At 53.3% G+C, this 22,256-nt stretch overlaps 1 protein-coding gene across 5 annotated transcripts in view; it reads left to right on the top strand.

The window, feature by feature from the left end:
- The window catches only part of ZFHX3 (zinc finger homeobox 3), a 549,811-nt gene that overhangs the window by 364,510 nt on the left and 163,045 nt on the right, over window positions 1-22,256 (top strand). For 2 of the 5 annotated variants that reach the window (XM_041125824.1, XM_030024386.2), the window contains exon 1: window positions 7,197-7,285. The exons of 1 other annotated variant lie outside the window; for it this stretch is intronic. The gene's annotated coding sequence lies outside the window, so the exon portion shown is untranslated. Of the gene's footprint in view, window positions 1-7,196; window positions 7,286-7,673; window positions 7,924-8,916; window positions 9,596-22,256 lie in introns of those variants that run through there. 2 more of the 5 variants (XM_030024389.2, XM_030024388.2) reach the window with 2 other exon arrangements.

Genomic DNA, 22,256 nt, shown 5'->3' with positions numbered 1-22,256 from the left:
GGGCCTCGGGCTGCCCAGCTCAGGAGCAGCCGGCACCAGGTATCTCTGCTGTTCTTGCCGGCTTGTTTTGGCCGCAGGAAGAAGGAGGATCTGCTGGCGAATTGCTTTTGCGAGAAGCAAACTAAAATGAGGAGGAGGGAGGGATGGGGCTGGTGTTGTCGTTCTCGTCATCACCACCCCCCCCCCAGTGCTAATCTCACCTTTTGATGGAGGCAACATAGAAAAAAATTAGAGAGACAGCAGCAGACAAACATCAGACCTGGCTGCAAATGGACAGGCTAGATGTGCCCCCCCAAATCATCTCCAGCTGTAAAACACTTCAGGGCTGATAGAAACCACACGCATCCCAGGCATAACCCAATCTGCAAAGCTACATTCCAATAAAAATGCAGCACGGAGCTAAAAGAAATACTGCCCGGGATTCCCGCCCGGGGCTGAGCGCTGGGGTGGGAGGCACCCCCCGTCCCTGGCGGTGCCCCCCGTCCCCTGGCCCCCAGCCGGGCGCAGGGCTGGGCTGGGTGCCTGCTGGGGCGCAAGGGGAGCAGCGGAGCCCCCTCAGCCATCGCTGCGGCTCCCCGGTGCTGGGCTCCCTGTCCCAGCCCTCCCAGGGCACAAATCAAAGCGGCTACGGCGGCTAATAGGGGAGGGTCGGGGTTAGCTGCAGGGTACATTGCCGACTGAAATCACAGGCTGGAATCCGAATTTCAATAAGCATGCCTCACATCGGAGGCTGTGCTGCAAATGTCAAATGTGCTTATGTTAAATATAGGTAATATTGTGAATGTACGTTTGAGAGCATGATTCTTTCAGATACCTTGTCTGATGAATTTTGCATCTTGTGTTTGTGATTTTTCCATGCAAAGAAGTACAGGTTTTAGAGGAATAAGAGCGTATATTTATAAAGAGGTAAAGATGAACGATTTGATTAACTGTAGCAAAGATGCTATGTCAGATCAGATTTCTCACTGCTTACAACTTAGGTTTTGAGTACGTGGTTACTATATAGTAAGTACAGCTGGTATTGGTGCTTAACTTACTGAATAATTCGATGCAGGCTTTTCTGCAAATCTCCGTCTTAATTCTAAAATAATTTGGAAGGGAAGAAGGCGGATGGACTATTTTCCAAGGAGCGTTTGGTACCTGACTTGTGCTGAAAGATGAAAGATTTGCAATGCTGTCACTTGTTCCTGGCCCACAGTGGGGGATGACCACAGGACTGCACCAGCCCTGGGCCAGGGTCCCTCTGCCGCTGGCTCAGCTTGAAAGCCAGACTAGCCCCAAGACAAGCCAGGTTGTTTTAGTCACTATATTGACATACTCTGAATTTTGTGGAAACTACCCTGTAAACCAGAATTCTTCTCAGCGCTGAAAACATTTTTTTTTTCCTTCTAATTCTGTGGGAGCTGTAATTTTATTTTGTAACTTACTTCCCTCTTTTTTTCCTTTTAAGACGGTTCCCAAACATTTATTGTGGGATTTTTCATTTAAAATAGTTTTCTAGGGAAATTACTGTGACAGTGATTTAATTGTTTAATTAAAATCTGACATTGATGACAACATAAATACAATAGGCATGAGGTGATATAGGCATTAAACAAGTGCAATTGTGGAATACATCCATAGAGTACTCTGAGCACACAGAACCGCTCACAAAGAAATGATGTTCAATATTTATCAGGTTAGTGAGTCCTAATTAAATGCCAAGACTTTTTTCTTCATTTCTCCAAAAAAAGCCAAGAAACATATAGATGTATTCCAAGTGTTTATTTCCATCGCAAACACATCTACTCATCTTGTTTTAAGGCCTGCAAAAAAAGCAAATTCACATTAAAAATCTGCTAGTTGACTTAAGGGGTATTTAGTCAGCCTGACTACAGCAACCTAGCCAGAGGTTTGATGATAGCTGGAATAGCCCGCTGACGTCCCATCACTCCCAGTGGCTATAGTGAGTCCAGTGATTACAAAATGGATGGACATATTTCTTTTAATAATCAGGTAAAAAACCAGAAATATATTGAAGACAAAGGAAGAGAACAAATGTTCCTCTGAATATGCCCCCCCCAGCCCAAATCTCCCCCAAATTCTACAGTACGTATTTCTTCTATGCAATACATATGCCCCCTCTAGCATACCCACACATCTTTCTCCCAGCAGTAAGGGAGGCAGCCCCCTGCCCATTAAGCAACATGTACGTGCCTCCAGAAGAAATTCACGTTATCTGGCTAGAATTGCTCAGCAGTGCGTCTCTCCAGCCCTCTCCTTCTAAGCCCTGCTGCATTTCTGCATCCCAACAATGAACGCGCTGCTGTTGGAATATCCCTTTCCATGCCTCTTGCTGGGCGTCTTTAAATGGTATCAGATCTCTTCTGCAGCTTAGACAGCCCTTTGCAATCAGGCGCTGCTGATCGTCTGCCCTTTCCCCCCTTCCCAAACCCCTAAATAAATGCATCTGCTCCAGCCTAATTCATGTCAGCCTTCCCTCCTTCTTGTATGCAACTTCATGCAAACAAACTTTCTACATGAAAAGATAGCCTACCTGGACAATGCTTGAGTATTAAGTAATAAAAACTGATAAAGCCAGACATCCCAACTCTAGTACAGGGATTTGATTGCAAATTTCCATTGCAAAGGAGTAGAGGGAACTGGAAATCTGACAAATGCCTTCAAATTGACCTGTGTTTTCACAATGCATGCTGTGTTTAAAATGAATGGCAGACTTTATCATTTGGAGCTCCTTCAAGGACTCTGGCCTTCTACGCTTTGTTCTAATTCTTCAGACATATTTCCAAGAAGCACAAAGCTACGTAAGAGGATGATATTATGGACATTTTTTTCTAAGCGGGGTTCCCCCCCCCCCCCTAATTTTTAAAGCCTGAATTTAAAAAGATACCCTGGAACTTTTTTCTTGCTATAGCCATACATTAGTCCCTCATGTCCAGTCGGCCTCTTCCACCTCAAAGCTTTAGCCCAGTTCCCCCCCAGCGCCAGGTGGAGGGAGGCAGCATGCAGCCAGGCTGGTGCCTGAGCAACGCGATATGGTTGTGGCTCCCTAAAAATTCACCGTAGTCAACTGCTTTCACCACAGCCCTATGCAAATCTGGCCCACTCCTGCCTCAGGACAGAGCTGCTCCTAAGCCGCTCAGCAGCCAAGTCGTATTTCTAGGGGAGGACTTGGTCTCCTTGCGGAACCCAGGGAACCGAAGCTGCTTACCCCTATTTTACATGTCAAAGATAACGACCATCTTTTCTGAAAGTTATATCCAGAAAGCCATATGCGCTGCCTCAGAAAAACATTTTGCTTCAAAGTTGTTCCTCTTAATCTGTATGCATTTTTACAAATAATAACTTTCCTTTAAAGTGCTGGTATTAGTTCCATCTGTTCAAAATAACACATAAATGAAACTATAAGATTCTATGCGCAAATATATGAGATATGCTGCAAGACAAAAAAACAGGGTTAATCTAATAATTCAACTGCATCTTTAACAAAGTTTCCTATGGGAAAAATCAGTCTTATGTTCCCTGCAGATCTGATACTGAGAGCTTCTTTCTACTAAGCACATTAAAAGCTATTTGAACCAAAAATCCTATCTATGCATGTGTAGAGAGACATATATAGAAACAAGAGGTATCCGCAGTGTTACAGATGAGGCTGTATCAAGATTTCTAATTAAAGCAAGGGTAGTCCCTTCTTATATTTTAGCAACTGGCTTGTCTTTTTGCCTAGAACAAAGAAATCTTAAGGGAAGTAAATTTTCGAGAGGAGAAACGCGTGCACATATGTGTAATCGTACCTAACGATTACTGTACAAATTATTCCTTAATTCCTTAGATTTATTTTGGTATTTGCACAGTGGTTTATCTGGCTGGTCCCACAGTCATCACTTGTTCATTCCCTTCTTTTCACGCACACCCACACCCCTCGCCACCTCTTTTTGCACCCTGGTGAAAATGAGAACTCTTCCATTACCCAGCCTCTGGACAGCTGCGTTCAGGACAAGGGGCAAATCTCTGCCATCCACTCAATCTGGCCGCTTCCCTTCCCAGCCTCATCTCCTGCCCTTGCCAGGAGGGGAGGGAAGATGTCCTAGGACTTGACCCCAGCGCAGAGCCTGCTCAGGCTGGACCCAGCTCCCAGGAGGCTGGGGGGCCACAGGGCAGGCTCCCCTCTCCCCGCTTAACCCCTCCACTCCTGGGCACGGCTGCGGTCTGGGCGCCTGTGACCCCAGCGCCCGCTGCCCTCCTCCCTTTCGGGGCACTCGGGATCACCCCAGGAGTATGAAAGGAGAAGAATGCAGGAGCAGCGAGAGGCTGTCGCAGGAGGGCACAGCGCAGCACGGCCAGAGGAGCAGCAGAATCGCCGAAAAGGGGGATGTTTGGTTTGTGTTAACTACCCAGACAGATGCACTTCAGCATGTTTGCATTTATGGAATCCATATGTTGTCATGGGAAATTAGAGGACAGCAACACAAAACTAGAATTCGCAATGCAAATGCAAAGAAAACGTACATGGCTACCAGACTGCATTTGCACATGTTCCTGCGAAGGTGCCTATTTCTGGAGTATCGACAGAGTTATTAGATTTGCTTGCCACCTTCTCCACATGTTTACTTTTCCTTTGCTCTGCAAAAAGTGTGTACATAGGCAGCACCCATTCTCGGACCCGTCCACCGGATCTACAGCCTCTGGTGAAAATATGCACTTCTAAGTTATACCAAGTACTAAAAGACAAGGGTTACTTTATTCTGGCCTCAACTGCATCATCAAAACACGTTTGTTTCATATTCAGCAAGAACAACAGTTACAAATTACATGCACCTTTACAGATAGCGCACCAAGCAGCCCTGAAAAATTCTGCTTGCCCCAGGGCTTGTTGGTTTGGGGTTTGGGTTTGTTTTTTTTTTTTTTCTTTTTCTTTTTTTTGGTTGGGGGTTGGTTTTTTGGTTTGTTTTTTTTTTTTTGAAGGGCAAGTAATGTTAACAATTATTCTTCCGTAAAGCTAGACAAACATATTTTGAGCAGGGACTGACAGATTTTTAAGGGCAGCTTTTAAAGGCAAACTGGTAACGTACTGGAGTCTACCCATTTAACAAACCGTAAGAACTCATACACAGCATGCGCATTATAACAGTACACATCAGTGCTGCATTTATAATATTCAAATAACTATGGTACGTATTAAACCTCGATTCTTAAAACCTGTGAATATCTTCCAAATGCAAGACACTTCCAGTAATGTATCAACTAGTACAGCCTTTCTTCAAATTTCTAATAATCTGTCCTCTTCTTTCATCCCCCCATCCCACTTAAAGGGACTTGCCAAAATTTCAAAATTACCACCCCCACATTAAGAAATATGGAAAGCTTGATACATTTCATTAAAAATACTTACTAACAAACATGCAGTTTATTACCTTTCAGTACAAAATACATCTACATTAAGGTTCTCCCAAATGGAAAAACTGACCGCAACTGCATTCCTTGTTCAATGCTATGAAACAAACGGGGAAGTTAATTATTTGGGTTACTATTAAAAATAAAAAAAAAAAAAAAAGAAAAAGAAAAAAAAGGCAATTTGAAAAGCTTCTTTAGATTTTCAAGAGAGATGATTTAATTCAGCTGCATTTCTGCCAGTAATAAAATGGTCTCTTAGAGAAAGATGAAGAAAACATATTCCTGAAGCCTGGATAGAGGTTCTTTACTGGTTCACCTCCTCCTAAAATTCAAATCCCACATTCCCAGCGATCATCTACATTTTTCGCTAGGGCTGGAATGGGGAGGGAAAAGCTGCTGGAAATAAAAATTTTAAATAATAATCGCAGATGGACCCGAACAGAAAGTGAAAAATGTTACCGTAAGGCTAGAGAAATATTTATTTAATCAAACCAGAGGTTCTGTTGGGACTGGAGGAATGTTGCATCCTTTCCTAAAAAAAGAAAAAAAAGGGGGAAAAAAGAGGAGGGGGTGGGGGGAGAAAAGAGAAAGCAAGAAAGAAAAAAGGCAGAGGCACAGCCGCCTCCTGGAGTTCCCCATTGTCCGGGGCTATAGAGAGCCCCAGAATGGCATTAAACTCACAAAAGGCATATTGTGCAGGGGACAAAAAAAGCCCCTTCTTCTACAATAACTTTTAGCTTCTTATTTTTAGAAAATGACAAAGCTGTTGCCAGCGATGGCTGGTGAAACCTGTAGCCCGGCTCCCAGCCAGGCTGGACGCGGCTGTATTGATCCGCTGTCCCGCTCGGAAAGGCGGCCGCAAAGTTTGAAAGGGAGCGCGGGCCGGGCCGCGCCACACCGCGGGGATGCTGCGGGGCCGCTCCGCCGCGCTCCGCGGCCCAGCCCCGCGCTGGGGCCGGGGCCGCCGCCGGGGCCGGGGCGGCGCGGGCACAAAGTTGCGCTCGCTGCCGGCCGCAACTTTCCCGGCTCCTCCCGGGGAAACTTCGGCGGCGGCGGCGGCGGCGGGGGTCGTCCTCGCCCTGCCCTGCCCTGCGCGGGGCGGCGCGGCCCCGCCCGGGGCGCGGGGGCAGGTGGCCCCGCGGAGCGCCCCGCCGCCGCGGAGCGGTGCGGAACAGAGCGGAGCGGAGCCGCCCGCCCAGCCGGCCTGCGCGCCCCCTCCCCGGCGCGGCGCTGCGCGGCAGGGCGCGGAGCGGGGCCCCCCCCCGCCGCGGGCTGGGGGCCGGCCGCTTGCCCCAAGTTTCGGTGCGGCGCCGCCGCCGCCGCCGCGCTCCCCCCGCCCGCTCCTGCTCGCTCGCTCCCTCCCCCGCCGCCTGGGCTGAATCTTATTGATCCAGAAGGTGGCTAATTAGCCCTTCCCGTCGTGCCTGGGTAATGAGGCACATGCGCACTGCACTAATCAGCCATTTTTTGCAGGAAACTAATTAGCAGAATAAAGATCCAAAGAGTTTTTTTTCTTCCCAATCATCAGATCTGAGTCCGGGCGCTTCCTGCTCCGGCGACCGCCAGCCCCGCCGCCCGCTCCGCTCCGCGCCGCTCCGCCCCGACCCGACCGCCGCCGCCGCTGCTGCTGCTGCCGCCGCCCGCGGCCCCCTCTCTCCGGGGGGCTGCAAACTCCCCGACAACGATGCTGCTGCTGGGCAGCGGCGGCGGCGGCGGCGGCTCCCGCTCGGCTCCGGCTGCTGCCCCCGGCTCCCGCTGCTGCTGCCCCGGGCCCCTCCGCGGAGCGCGCTCCTGCCGCCGCAGCCGCCGCAGCCTGCATGGGATCTGTAGCCCCCGCGCCGCCGCCCGGGATTAAAAGCGCCGCCGCCGCCGCCGCCGGAGCAGCGACCGCGTAAGTGGCAACTTTTCTGCCCTGTCCCCCGCTCGGGCTCCTCCTGCTCGGGGCGCCCGGGCTGCTTTGCATGGGGCTGGTCCGGCCCCCCCTCCCGCCCGCTCCCACCCACCGCCCCGGATCCCCCAGCAAACTTTGTGCCGCTCGCCGTCCCGGAGCCCCGCCGCCGCCGCTGCCGCCGCCGGCGGGGACGCGCAGGTGCCGGCGCCGCGGGGGCCGCTGCGCGCCCGCGGAGCCCCCCCCCCCCCCCCCCGCCCCGCCCGCCGGCCGGCCATGGCCGCGGGGCGCGGAGCGGGCGCGGAGCGGCGCGGCGCTGCCCGGCTTTGTGCGCGGCGGGGCGCGGGCATCGATCGGCGGGGCGGCGGGGGCCCAGCCCCGGCCCCGCGGGGAGCGGCGGTCGCGCGTGGGCTCCGCGCAGCCGGCGCCTGCCGGGACGCCGCTCGGCTAGAGGCTGCTCGGGCGGGCCCCCGCGGCTGCCCCGCGGGCGCTCCGCGCCGGCGACGCGCTGGAAAACAAAGGGGCGAAGAAGTGCCGAAAACTGCCCCGGCTCCGGGCGGCCCGGCCCGGCCCGGCCCCGCCGCCCGCCCGGGCCCCGCGCCGGGGGGGGGGGGTGCCCCGCAGCGGCCTTGCGAGCGAGAGTAATTACGATTTTTGTTTTCCGCGGGCAGGCTCAGTTTTGGGAAGAATGCGGCTAGGGGGATGGGAGAGGTGAAGGCAGCGAACGCCACTGTAGGCCGATCCCCCCCTTCTCAGTTTCAGTTTTTAATTACTTAATGCTGAATCGCACGGCGCTTATCTAAATATTTGCAAATGCTCTTTCCTATCGATTCCTCTGAATAAACTGTGCTCCTCGCCCTCGGAGGGAAGGCGATTCACGCTCTCCTGAAACTAACCCTCCGGAGGAGAGTGTGTGGTTGCATGGGGGACGCGTAGGGCTCGATGTCTGTGTATATACGCGTATGTATGTGGCACGCACACGCGGGTTTCTCGGTGTGAATTATTTATCATTCGGGCTGCGGGGCTTGTTGGGGGTTTTTTGGGGGGGGGTTGGTTTTGTTTTTTTTTTTTTTTTTTTTTTTGAAATTGTTAAACTCCTTCTCCCCCGCTCCTTTTTAAAAAAAATATTTTTTGGATTCCGAGAAAGGTCTGTTTCTCTTTCAAGCTGTGCTTGAAGCTGCTCTCGGGTATGTCCTGTACTTTGTGCGGATATGTAATATATACGCGTCCCTTCCTCAGCCGTCTGTCTGTCTTTCTCCTCTTCTCGCTCCTGTTTAATATGGAGCAATTTTCTGGAGGCTCGGTGACTCCCTCCTTAGGGTCACATTGAGTTCGAATCCGACTGAAGGTGCAGGAATCCTGCAACGGGGGAAATAAGAGAATAGAGAGAATGGGGTCAAGTTGGCTGCTTAGAGGCCAAAACTCCCACAGCTGCCTTTAAAAATATATATATAATATTTGGCTTTCCTCACCGTATTACAAATTGCAGCCTCCCCTTTCAGGTATTTTCTTTACAGCTTAAAGCCCTCTCTTCCTTTTGCCTCCCCCCACCCTCCCACCCCCCCCCCGTTAGGGGAGAAGGGGGGTGGGAGGAGGGAAAATAAAAGGAAAAGAAATGGGGGGGGGGGGGAGAGGGGAAAAAATAAAACCCATTGAGTTTAGGCAAATAAGGTTTGGTCTCCGTATCCTATTACAAAGCACTTTGAATATGCAAGACATCACACAAGACCAGTTATTCCAGTTACGACAAACTTAAAAAGAGAAAAAAAGAGAGGCATGTTTAGATTGTAATTTGTTAGAGCAAGAATCGTATTTAAAACTCTGTCTTTTAAATTTTTTTTTCCAGCCTCGCATTGTATCCAGCCTTTTTCTGATGTCTAGGGCTTTTTTCATTATTATTATTATTATTAAAATCTTTCCGTTGAGTTTAGGAAGACCGCTGCGAGCAACACATTTTCTGTATTTTTGTTCCTGTATCTTGGAGGAGAGTTGGCAGGGATTCTGTGGTTTGCAGTTACACAATATGTTATCATGTTTTTAATCACTAAATCATTGCAGTGGTTATAGATTTACAGTCTTAGGGTATTACTGAGAGGAGCAGCGCAGACCGTATGTACGGGAACATACGAGAGCATGCAGTTAACATGCTCGTGAACTTTGCTTTTAAATCATTTCCCGGCCGAGCTCTGGCGGAGAGGAGAGCGAGCGTTTTGGCATCACCCCTCCACGCGCTTGAGGAAAGTTTGTGCAGCCCTCCCGGCGGGGCAGGAGCTCCGATGGGTGTTCTGCGCGACCTGTCCCGCGGCGCTGGCGGTAAGCGGCGGGTCAGGGGGCGCGAGGGGCGGCCGGTGGGCCGGGGCCGCCACCTGCACCGGGGCCGGGGGGGAGCGGGCCGCCCCGCCAGCCGCGCTCTGCTCCCGCTTCCCCCTTTATTATGTAACAGAGCCCTCGGCAGCATTAAAAATTCAGCATTACAAGCTGATTGTAATGCTCCCTCATTAGGGAGCACTGTCTGGTCCGGCATTAAGCGCAAGACGGAGCGTGGCTTTTCGGCTGCGGCACCGGCAGAGGCTGGGGAGCGGCCGGGAGGGGGGCGGCCGTGGAGCGGGGCGTCCCGGGCCCCGACCCCCTGCAGCCCCCGCGGGCGGCAGCCGGGCCGTGCCGGGCTCCCCGCCGCCGCCGTGCCGAGCCGGCCCCGTGGCCAGGCCCGGGGCTCCCGCTCTGCCTCCCGGCCGAGGGCTTCCCTCCTCTGCCGGCCTCGGCCTCGGCCTCGGCGCGGGGACCCGGCTTCCCGAGCCGCCCTCCCGCCCGGGTCCCGCTCCGCAGGCCGCCTTCGGCCAGAAACAAAAGCAAAGGCAAGGCATATTAGAGGGGAGAGAAACTCTGCGTCTGGACGCAGAGGTTGCTTTGCCGTGTTTGCATTTATTTATTTCCATCCCTGACCCCCCCCCCCTCCTCTTTTTGAGCGCGATCATTTTGGGGAGGAGTGGGCAGCAGGAAGTTCGCTCCGGCCCCTCTCCCGCGCGGCAGCGGTGCCGCTCGCAGCGGCGCTGGCCCTTGGCTGCGGGAGCCCCCATACCCTCCCTCCCGCCCTGCCGCTGCCTTTTGTTCCCGCAGGACCGAGCCAAGGTGCCGCTCGGGCGGGCGGAGGCGGCGCGGGCGGCCCCGCATGCCTGGCACCTTCGCTTGGCCTTGTCGTGGCTGCTGTCAAACCAGGGCCCGGCGGCGGCCGCTTTGACAAAAGCAGAGGCGCGTGTCCCTCTTTCATCTCCCTGTTTTGACCCCCCGCCCCGGTTCCCATCGGTGTCGTGCCGGAGGCCGGGAGCAGTGCGGAGGAACAGATTTACTTTGGGCCTGGCCAGCAGCTGAACAGCTTCAGTGGGGATCGCTAAATCCCAAACTGATGGACGTACGGCTGGCTGCGTTAGCCTCCGCGTTAACGCTTCCTTCCGCTTTCCAAAATAATAATAGTAATAACAATAATAAAAAAAAAATGTTGCATGGAGAAGCTGAAAAACGACTAGCGGGATTTTACATCAACTTTATTCACACGCTGTGTCCTGCTGGGGCTCGGCTCCCTCGCCTGAGCGTCTCCCCTGCCGGTGTCAGACTCGCTCGTCTGCGGTGGGAGAGTTTTCAGCAACCATCTTCTCGTAGGTGCCGGTGGTGGTGGCGGTGGTGGTGGTGGTGGGCGCACCGGCCCTGCCGCGGTGCCGGATCTGGAGGTGTGTTTGCGCTGGAGAGATCGGTGCGGTTCAGGAGGGACGGGCTGGGAAAAGGCCGAGCGTTTCACGGCTCCCCGCTTCCCCTCGCCAGAGCACGGCCGAGGTTCGGCCTTTGTGTGGCTTCGGGGGCCGCGTGCCGGCAGGCGCGTCCGGCCGGCGGGAGAGGTGGGCCGCGAACAAAGCCGGGTCCTGCCTGCTCCCCCCGGACCGGCCACGTGCGGGACCCCCGGGCCGCTCGTGGGGCTGTGCCCGTCCTGCTCTCTCTTGCGACCGACCGACCGCGGGGGCTTCGGCCTGGGAGAGACCCCCGGGACCGGAGCAGGGTGCCCGTGGGGGGCTGTGCCCCCCTCTGCACCGCTTCTGTTTTCTCACGGTGGGGCGTCCCCCCGCACCCCTCGGGGAGCCCCTGGGGGAGGCTGGCCTCACTGTCCCTGGGGGGAGGCAAGGGGAGACCGGAGAGAGGAACTCCTCCCGTGGGGAGCGGGGCTGCCCTTCCCTGCTCCCTCCCTCTCTCCCTCGCCAGCCGAAATTCGGGCCGGGTGTCCAGCGCGTGGCGGCGCGGCAGCGACGGGGCTGTCGAGGGCTGTCGTGGCAGGAGAGTGGGAATCAAAACATCTGTGCGCAGGCCTGGGCGCCGCAGCCTCTAATGGTTTTGACGGAGCTGTTGTGGTCTGTTGTCTGGAAAATCTGCATTCTGCGCCGTGCCCGAGGGGGGCCGCGGCACCGCAGACCGTGGCGGTACCTAAATATAACTGCCTCGCGCCGTGGGGTGAGGTGAGGGCAGGAGGGAGCAGGGCCGCCCGTCCCGCCTCCTGCTTTGTCTCTGATCTGCGCGATTCATGCATTTTTGTTTGCTCCCGAGGTTGGGTTTGTGTGTAGGCAGGGATTGGAGAAATAGATAAATTCCAGCTAGTTTAAAAAAAAAAAAAAAAAAACCCAACAAAAAAACCAACAGAGTGGATGAGTCGGGCTTCCCTCGCTGCCGGCAGCTGGGGAGACAGCGGTCCTCGCCGCCGGGTCAGGGATCCCACCGGACCTGGAAGCCCCAGTACGCTCCTGTCCCATAGCCACTGGTGGGGGAGCGGGCCGCGCCAGCCTGCTTGTGCCCGTGTTTCTCCTCGCCCCCGTAGATGCTGCGGGTCTCGCTTGGGTCCCGCCGCGCCGGCGAGGAGCCAGCGCTTTCCAGCGCTTCCTCGTCGGCTCTGCCGGACAGACGCGTCCATCTGTCGGTGCGGGAGGTGGGTGTTCATCTCCACAGCAACGTCGGCTGCAGAGCGGTGGTATTCTGCGCCAGGTGTGCGCTGTGTGTGTTTCCAGAGGCGGACTGTAAATACAGTTTAAAGTTCATTCCCATCTGAAATTATTTTTCGGTGCGGGGTGTCGCGAAGGGAGACCTGTGCCGGCGGTGGTGCAGGCCGCCGCTGATGGGTGGCTCCTGGCGCATCCCAGGAGCTGCCGAGGAGGGTGCCGGGGTCCCGGCTGCACGGGGCCGAGCCTGGCCGGCCGGCAAGGTGGAAGGGTGGTGGGACGGTCTGGGTGCTGAGGAGCCCTGCTGCTGGCAGGCTGCAGCCACCCTGCTTTGCCCTTGAGTTTGCTGCTGGGAGAAAGACACTTAGCTGTTGATTGTAATTTCATTATGTCACAAGTGCCAAACATGCCTCTTGCTAATAAAAGGCAAAGCAGAGCAGCAATATTTTTTTTTTCCCCTGGCCCCGGAAAACAAACATTTCCCAGTGTTTTCAATTGCGTGGTGCACGTTGCTGGGGAGCAGGAGGGTGCTGGCCCTGTAGTGCCCGGGCTTTCGGGTCTGAAACCTGGTGAGGGCTGAGCTGCACGGGTTCCTTCACTCGGCGGCGGTGTTGCTGGAGCAGACGATGTGCATGGCAGTTCTGGTAAACGGTTTTCTCCCATCCTCCCCCTGCCCCGGTATCTGGGAAAGTGGAGCCTGCAGGGCCTGTAACACGTTAGCTCTTAGTAAATGTTTATTTTGATGGCCTAAGCGTGCCTGCTGGAGAGTCGGTCTCTCCTCGGGGAGGATGGGAGCAGACATGCTCTGGGAGCTGCTCCTGACCCCTCGGGTCCCTGGCAGCGAAATACTCCGCGTCCCGCCTCGCATTTGCTTGGGACTCGCAGCCGGGCTTCCCTGGCTGGTGGTAGCCTAGCTCCAAAATGGCTGGTTGGCTTGGTTTGGCAGCAGGAGTTTTAACCCTCCTTCTGCCACGCTGCCACCGACTGCCTTGCGCAAACAGACTGATGCTCACCGCGGAATTCAGAGCACGTACTTAAATGTTGATAGTAACATCGCGATGATGTGCTTGATCCTGCTAGGGTGGGTTGCTGGGTTTCCTGAATGTCTGTGACGTCTGGTGACGGGCTTGGAGGTTTTTGGTCTTTCCTTCTTGTTGGTGTAATAGAGTTGAGCGAAGAAGGAGGAGGCGAGGGGGGTGCAGAGGCACAGCCAGCTGAGTTGCAGTCAGGTGCATGTTGTTTGGGCTGAGAGTGGCAGTCAGGTGCACGTTGTTTGGGATGATGCAGAACCTGGGGATTCCTCACCCGGGTATTTTTGGTGAGATACCCTGTAACAGGAAAACGTGCTAGCAGGCCTGGAGGTTAGTTGAGAAGACCGAGCAGGGGGAGTGCATGAAGCCCAGAGCTACTTGGTGTCTTAGGCACACGTTTGAGAGTTGCAGAATCTGCTAACCAGAGCCGCTCCTGCGGTGTGAAGATGTTCTGAATTCAGGCTGCGCACACCAGCTTGTGCGTTTCACCTGTACCTCTTGTGTTGCAGAAGCTGGCGCGCAGACCCTTGGACGCCTCCGGAAGCAGAGCAGAAAGGCTGCCCCTGAAGTGCTGGGGTGCAGTAAGTTCCCACAGTACGGCCACGGAGGGGATGCCACGAGGCCGTAGTTCTTAGCTTTGCTCTGTTTGACAGCGTTAGATGTCAACGTGCGGCGGCAGGAGCTGGTCTCGGATGAGCTCGAGTGCCGTGCGCTGGCCGCTGGCGCTTCGGAGGAGCGGTACTGCCGGGCAGCATTGCCGGGGTGGTCTTCGCTCCCGGTGCTTGTCCCCTGGCCGGGCTGAGGTTGCTTCGTGCCTGCCGGCCTGGCCAGCCAGCGAAGCCCTGCCGAGCGGCCGTGGGTTGCCCGGAGGAGCCGAGCGCGGCCGGCCGCCGCGTCCCCGCTGTCCTTGCGCGCCGTTCCCATCGGCAGCCCCTGACTGTGCCAGACAGAACTGTAGATGTCAGGCTTTGCACAGAAAGGAGAGCGAGGAGGGAGGGCGAGGGAGAGACGAGCGCGCAGCAGCGGGGCTCTGAGTTTCAAATTAACCTTCTGCTTTGTTGGTGTCTAACGCGGGGTGCCCCGGCCCCCCAGCGCAACGCACGCCGCGGACTGGGAGCCGGCGTGATTTACAGGCAGCTACGCAGAGGAGCGGGGCAGCGGCGGCCCGCTGGGGCTGAGCTGGCGTCTCTGGTGCTGGGGCCAACCCGGCGGTGTCGGGGACGAGGGGATGGCCGGTGCCCCGGGCGGTGTTGGGCCCGGCCGACGGAGGCGAGGGCGCCCAGTGGGTCCCACCGGGGCTGGCGGGGCTCACTGCGTCCCCCAGGGTGCCGCAGTCAGCGCTTTCACCTCCGGCTTTGAGGGACGGGAGCTCCGGCCTTCCCTCTGGGAGACGGGTCTGCAGCACCCGGGTGTTTACTCCTCGAAAGCTCCCTCGATGTCAGAGCCTAGATTTCTCCTCTTTAATTTTCTCCTGTTAATTTTGTCCCTTTTAGTCTTACATACTTCCTTCCCCAATTCCTTTCTTCTTGCTGTTTTTCATCTTCTGTAGAGACAGTTAAAAGCAGCTTAACACTGTGAGCTTGTTTAGAAGTCAAAAGATCCATTTTAGCTCTGACGCTGACTTTGGGCAAGCCACCAAATGTTTGCCTCAGCTGGAGTATGAAATGGGATAATACATAGTTCACATGCAGAGACTGTGAGTGGGGGTTAATTATGAAAAATCATAACGTGTCTTAAATTCCCAGAGCGTTGTTACATCCTTAGATTTTGTTCTTTGTTACTTTCTCAGTTCCTCCCCTCTCCCCCCGCCCGGCTTCCAGATAACTCTCAAGCTGTTACACTTTGTTCCCACTGCTTTCTGGTACACAAATACCTTCCTACCCTGGGCTGCAGTCCTAGAGCCCTGATTGCACTGGAGACCTTAGAGAAGGATGTCCTCTCCTCCTCTATCCACGTCATAGATGAAGTAATTCATGCTGTAGGCCTGCCTTGTTTTCCCAATGCTTTGCATGTGCCGGGCGGATTTAGTTCTGGCACCTTGGAGAGGAGGGAGGCAGCTGGGGTGATGTGTTTGTAGTAAGGTGGCAGGTCTGAACGCAGCTGGGCCGAGCATCGCGTGGTACCTGTGCATCACGCGAGCGACTGTGCTTCCGCACGGCACAGCAGGGTCCCGTTCCTCTGCCTCCTCGATGCGGTTGCCGCTTGCGCTGGTTGCAGGCCTTGTTCTGCGGGGTCATTGCCAGTCCTGCTTCGGTTGACCTTTGGTAGGGTGGAGGAGGAGGGGAGAGGTGAAATCTCCTTGTCTGAGCCAAGTTTTTCGCTGGGGTAGTGTGTGTGATGACTGCCAGCCCTGCTTACGGGATGGGGATTCCTGCCACGCTGTGGGCAGCCGGGGAGCAGAGGGGTCACCCAGAGCGGCTTGGCACCTCCTGGTGGGTGGGTTGTACTGGAGACCTGTACTCCTGTGTTGGAGAAACGGGACTGGTTGGTCTTCATTTTGTAACATCTTTTCATCCTTCCTGGTTTTGCTGCTTTCTGGAGCACAGAGCACTGGCGCGGAGGAGGCCTGGTTGTGTCGGCCAGGGTTTGTAGTCTTCCAGAGTCCAAGTCTAAGCAGAGCTACGTACGAAGGTGCAGGCAAGTGTAGGTTTTGAACTCCGTCCTGTTCCTCAGGATGAGCTCCTGTAGGCATCGTGTTGGTTCTGCAGCGCAGCCAGAGGGAGAGGAGGCGAGGGGGAGCGTGCCAGCGGTTGGATTGCGTTGTTGGCCAAGGAGTAAGGATGGTGGAAGAGAAGCGTGTGCTGCCTCGCGCCAGGCTGTTGCTGGAGGAGGACCAGCGGGATGAGTTCTGTGGCGATACTGCATGGCTCGCAGAGGGGAGAGGAGGTAGTCCACCAGGCGTTGCTGCCAGCCTGTGCCCTTTGCTTGTCACACTGTGTTGTGCGCGGAGCGGGACATGTGCTGCGTGCTGGCATGGGATTCCCAGCCCCAGGAGGGTGGTCAACACCTCGAGCCCCTCTGCTATTTCAGAAACCAGTTACTTGGCCAATAGTGGCATCTGTCTGAAGGAGCTGCCACAGATTTTTTTCCTTGGTTGCCTTATTTTAACCAGCCTCTCCACTGTTTCCTCTTTATTTTGAGTGGCATGGAAGTCCTGGAGGTTTGCATGCGATCCTGGAAATTCCCCAGGTGGTGGGTCTGGTGCCAGAGCAGCCCTGCGTGAAAAGCTCCCTTCATGGCGGGCTTGCAGCAGTTTCACCTGGAACTGCAGATGTTTGAGCAACTGAGCCAAGCTCTGGAAGTGCCCAGGGGATTGCTCAAAGCTCGCTGTGGAGGAGGGTTGAGCTCTGCTCTGCCCAGCGCTGGCTGGCTGGGGTCAGCCTAACAGCAGGGGTGGCACAACTGGCTTCTTTTTGCTTGAAGCCTCCCAGCTGTGCCCAGGGCTGTAGACCTGCTTGCCAGAAGACCCCTGCAAGGTCTTCTTGCTGTTGGCAATGCGATTGGAAACGTCCAACCAACCACTCCTCTGTCGATGCTTCTCTGAGTAGCATCGCTTTGTGTCTCTGAAGTGATAGGTACTCTTCCGTTGGAGTTGAGATTTCTTTCCCTTCAGTCTGAGTGGCTGCTGGGCTGTGAAACTGTCTGGTTACTTCAGGTGGGAGCTGGATGTCGGGACTCTGGTTTTTCTTCCTTCAGCCATCTTTTTCTCAGCCCCTTCTCGCTTCTGGGTGCGAAGACCGTGAAGTAGCAATGATTATTAGCGAGATGCTTTTGATGAGATTCTGCAAGAAGCGCTGGCCATCCTCTGGAGATCATGGATTATGCCATGTCCCTGTCACTGGTCTTCAGGGCGATAGAGCTGTCTGCTGAGCTCCATCCTCTGTCAAAAGCGCGGCTGGACCTCTTCTGGTGTGCCAAAGCAGGGACAATGCAGTGGGAGTCTACTGAATTGCTGAGGCCAAACGAGAAATGCCCAGTGTGGTTTATTACAGAAAGCAAAGAGCACGAGCGAACCAGCCCCCTCCTTGCTGCCCTCTTTGGCCCATGCAGGAGGAGCTGGGTGCCTCACAGAACTTTGCAGAGGATTTGGACCTTCCGAGGTTTAGGTGCCACCTAAGTAGGAACGAACTGGCCAGCAGGATGTTCGGGAGCAAAGTTCTCGTCTGCTGCTGAATTCGTGCGGTACCGCCTTCGGCTGGCGAGGGTGGTGGGAGCAGGGAGGGAGGCTGCTGGTACACCACTGCCCGGGGCTCTGTGGGTCGTGGTGGTCAGGTCCCCTCACTGAAGTTCTCCACCATTGGGCCCAGGAGAACATGGGAGGTGTCAGACAGAGCCTCGGGGGTTTTTTACTACTCATGGTGCCCAGTGAGTCTTCTGCATTTTAAAATTCAAAAAAAGGTGGGGGAACAAAAAAAAATCTACAGCTTTCCTTTTAAATATAGCATGCCAAGAGGTAAAAGATGGTATTTTTGTCACAATTTTCCCCATTCAAAGTATTGGGGATATTAAGAGCTCTTTCTGTGTCTTGTTGGAGGCCTTGCTGGATTATGGAGCAGGAATGGGTGCTTTCTCAACTTCTATTTTAATTTACCTCCGTTAAGGCTTCCGCTCTCTTTGTTATTGCTGTTACCTGGGTGTTGAACAGTTCAGGCCCTGCAAACGGTACCGAGCGATGCTCTTAGCTGTGCATAACCCAGGCAGCTCTCGGGAGAGGAGAGGAAGGGGATCTGGAGTCAGCCCTCTGATGGCAGAATGGGCGAGGGAAGGGTGCGATTGGGGCAGGAGCAGCCTTCCTCCCGCTTCTGCCCCCCAGGTCCCCTTCAGAGGATGTGACATACAGTGTGAGGATCCCAGGGCAGTTTTTAGCTGCAAAGATGATGTTTCTAACTGGTTTCAGGGACTGCTCCTGCCTTCCTGACAACTAGAAATAGAAGAGGACTGAGAGTTTTATGGTAGAGGTCGTTTACAAAAGGAGAAGATACTGATAAAATAGGGCTGCTTTTGGTAGCAACAGCTACTTTGGATACTGCAGCAGAAAGGATAGAGGGTTTGTTCTTTAATGTTTTCATTGTGTGTTGAGTGTAAAAGTTTGTTGGGTTTTTGATTTTGTTTTTTTGGGTTTTTTTTTGAAGGTTCCTTCTGACTTGTACGAGCCTCTTGCACAACAGAGGAAGAGAAGCACTTAACAAAAATAGAGCATGTGTTTTCCTAAAATGAGATTGCTGTGGCATGTTTAGGACTTGAAACTGTGTGACTTTGAAGTTGACTTCATTTCACGCTGGTGATATCCTTTTAACTGTCTTAAGTAAACAATGCAATTCAGCTCTGAAAAGTGTCTTGTAAAAAGCTGTGCTTGGTTTCTAATTCTGACTGTTTCAAAGATTTTCATAACAAATACCCTCTGCTTACCAGCAACCTTCCTACTTAGAAAAGTTTGCATTGATTTATTATTATTTTTTTCAAAGGATTTACTTACACACTAGAATGCCCTGTGGACATTATTTTCAGTTCAAGAGTGGTTTATTTTAGTTTGGCTTAATTGAATTGGAAACAGTTACAAGCTGTACCAAAGCTAGTTGATTTCGAACCAAAACAAGAATGTCCACAAGCAGGTTTACACCTTGGTGAGCAAATCGTGCTGCATTCACATGCCGTACATTGAATTTCTGTTGTTTACTCATGTATATGGACTCTTGGCAAGTAAATATCGGAGAGGGCTCAGCGCTGCCTGTGGTGCTGTGCAGGGATAAGAGGAGGCAGAAGCGGGAAGGGTATTGTAGAGGCCGTCATTTTGCATGTATTTGAAGCTGATACTGCTGCTAAGGGCAGTCTTGCCTTGGATGCTTTTTCTTTTTGGTGGCACAGAGCTTTGGTGCAGTGGCATGGGGAAGTAGTTTAGGGAAGGGACCTGGGTTAGAAAAACTCTGCCGAAGGGGGGGGGGGAAGCTTCCTCAATCTTTTTCTGGGGGTTTGGTTTTTTTTGCCAGCTTCCCTTTAATTTGCAATAATCGTGTGATACGGTATATTGCTGCAGAAATGACTGTGCTGAAGCAGAGAGGGGGAGTGTAGAGGCAGGAATGGGTGCCCTTCCCGAAGGAGTGATGGCGGGAGGGCTGCTTGTTTTGCTACCATGCTAGCTTAAAGTGTGTGTTGAATTAGGGCCTAAGTGTGTGTTTGGTGTAGGGCTGCTGTAGAGGAAGGCACTGCTTCTAGTGATTTTTTTTTTTTTTAATTATTTTTTAATTTTATTAGTATTTTCTCTTTCTCCTTTCGGGAGTATAGTGTGGTTAAACTTAAAGGATCCCTGTGTAGCCTTCCAGGACTGGCTGTGCAGCAGCTCTGTCCTGCTGCTTTGGAAGGAGGAGCTGGTCCCCGGAGTGCCCTGGGCTCCTTCTGAGCGTCCTTCTCTTTTTGGGAGCCCTGGCGTGGGGAGCTGGCGCTTCTGCTTGGGGCTGAAGGTGGGAATTGCTAAACTCTGCCCGTGGGCTGCTGGCGCGAGCAGCCGGGGCTGTCTGCAGCCTGGGGCTTCGTCCCCGAGCGCTGCTGCGTGCTGCACCTGCGTGGCTCCGGCCTCTCCTCCGGGTTTTGTGCCCTGGGGAGTTTTGCCACCATACCTCCCATCCCTGCTGGGGCAGGCATGTGGAGCGGCTGTTCAGCTTGGATTGCTTCTGCTTGTATTTTCACCTTCTTAAATAAATAAATAAATAACATTTTTTCCCCCTGGTCCTCTGCAGCAGCACTGGCCAGCGTGGCCAGTTCTGAGGGAACTGTCTCCTGTTCTCCGAGAGGTTCATACGTGCCCTCAGTATCTCCATCTCCTCTCTCCTGTCCTCTATTTAGTGTTCTTTGCAGTTCTATAACAAATATTTGCTGCAGGTTTTAAAACTGATTTTGTTTTTATTTAAGCAATTGCATAATAACATTTAGAAGGTGTCTCTCTCATGTCTCTGGTAACATTGTAAAGGTCTGGAAGGTAACTGGCGGTAGTGGAGGGATGGTGGAGAGCTGCACCGGCCACCAGTGAGGGGAGGGCTGGCAGAGCACATGCAGCGTGCTTTTCCCTGGTGGCAGGTTGCACCGGGGTTGGATTTTGCACCTGGACGTCAGCTGTGTTTGCATAGTATTCTTGTTGTGTTTGTAAGTCAAGCGTGTTTAGACTCCACGGCAAGGTATGTTCAGTCCGTATATCCGCGCCGGGACGGTGGGGGCTCCGCTCCAGGCCTTGCCTGCGTGCCGAGCCGCTGTCCTGTGCGGCAGCGGCGCGGTGCCGCACGCTCGACACTGTTACTCGCCGCTCGTGCGAACGGGGCAGCGGAGGTGAGACCGTTGGGACCGCTGCCCCTTCCCTGCTATCTCTAGCCAAGGGTTGGTTTTTAGTCGACTCAAAGCTGAACTTGTGTGATAAGGCTGACCTAAGTGTGAAAACTGAGCCAGGTTTGCCGAAACATTTCAGCTGGGGATGAAGCGATCCAGCTGCGTTGTGCGGGCACGGTTGCTTGTGTGCAGTGCTCTGTCACCTCTCCTTCGGCTGGCGCCGGTTGTCCGGGTAGGGTGTTGCACTCATTTACCTCCATCAGTTGCTATAGTGATTTAGCTGCATTGGTACAACCTTTAGCTCAGTTTCCCATCGCTTCAGCCTTGTCCTCCAATGGTTACGGACGTCCTTGTAGAGGTGCCCATGTTCCTGGTCATTAAAGATTCCTGTATAAAGCCTCCAGATTCTGATTATTTCTACAGACTGATGATTTCTTAGTGGTTTATTCTGTATGAAGTCATTAGTGAAGAAAAAGTTAATACTGCGGGGTGAAAATGTGAGTTTAGCAATGTGACTGGCCTCCGAGTCAGGACAAATAAAAGTGATTACTCCTGCAAATACACACTTGAGAGCTTGAACAAGAAGGGTGGTTTCTAAATCAGACGATGCAGGACGTGATAATGGGAGTTGCTGTTAGCAGCTGTTGTGATTTCTTTGATAATGTCTGTTTTGAAACTTTGCATGTAGGGGAAAAAATCTAGTCTAGAATATTTCAACTTTGATACTCTTTCAAGACAGTTCAGGTATGTATTATTTGTTGTGGTGGGGAAGCTCATCCTTTCTATCTCGCTTGATCGTTCAAACTTGGCTCCTGTTTAGATGTGTCATGCTGCGGCCTCTCTAAGAAACCAGGCATGCTCACTGACTGCAGATAAGGAGGTAATGTATTTCTAAACACTGTTTTGAAAATGCCTGCCTGCCTGGGTGTAGTTTAATGAATGTTTCCCATTTACAGAGGGGCTTCATGTATCTCATGGCAGGGAAGCAGGCAGCCCCAGGACGGTCTGCAGAGTCAGGGCTGTGTCGGTTTGCTTTCTGCCAGAGCTGACCGTCTGTGCTCAGAGTTGCAGTGACGAGAAACTTGCATTTAATAAAAGTCACCGTGGAAGGGTTCTTGGGATCTTGCCAGGGAGAGTTTCCTGTTTAAAATTAGAAATTGGATTTTTTTTTTTTTTTTTTTTCTTTTAAGCCTTGATGTAAACTGGTAATTGCTAGAGTTTTCTTTTAAATCCTAAGATGCCAGATGGGGCGGGAGGGAACAAGCAGAACCCCAAAACAGTGGAATTGCAGATTTTGGCTTTCTGTGAGAGGACAAATAGTGAATTTTTTGTAATGCTGAGTCCTGTTCTCTGTGGTGATAAGTGACTCATTAGGCAAATGCAAAGTGTGCAAATGCAGAGATCTGATTCCATCCCTGTCCTTACCACGAGTGCTTGAGAGGGTCAGGGCTGGTTGGGCTGCGCTGCCGAGCACACCTGCAGCCTCTGCTGATGCCGGAGAAAGTGCCAAAAATCTCAGCAGTGAGAGAAGGCAAGCTCAGATGAAATACAGTGTGATGAAGCAAACTGATCTAGTTCTGGCTTTTGGAAGGGTGAGCTTGTTGAACTGCAGTAACAGCCCTGGATTTTGGTCTGTTCAGGTCATTTTCACCGTTT

Source organism: Aquila chrysaetos, chromosome 9, assembly GCF_900496995.4.
Source record: "Aquila chrysaetos chrysaetos chromosome 9, bAquChr1.4, whole genome shotgun sequence".
In the NCBI taxonomy this organism is placed as follows: domain Eukaryota; kingdom Metazoa; phylum Chordata; class Aves; order Accipitriformes; family Accipitridae; genus Aquila; species Aquila chrysaetos.
Note: the sequence above shows the minus strand (reverse complement) of the source record. Positions and strands in the feature narration are given on the sequence as shown.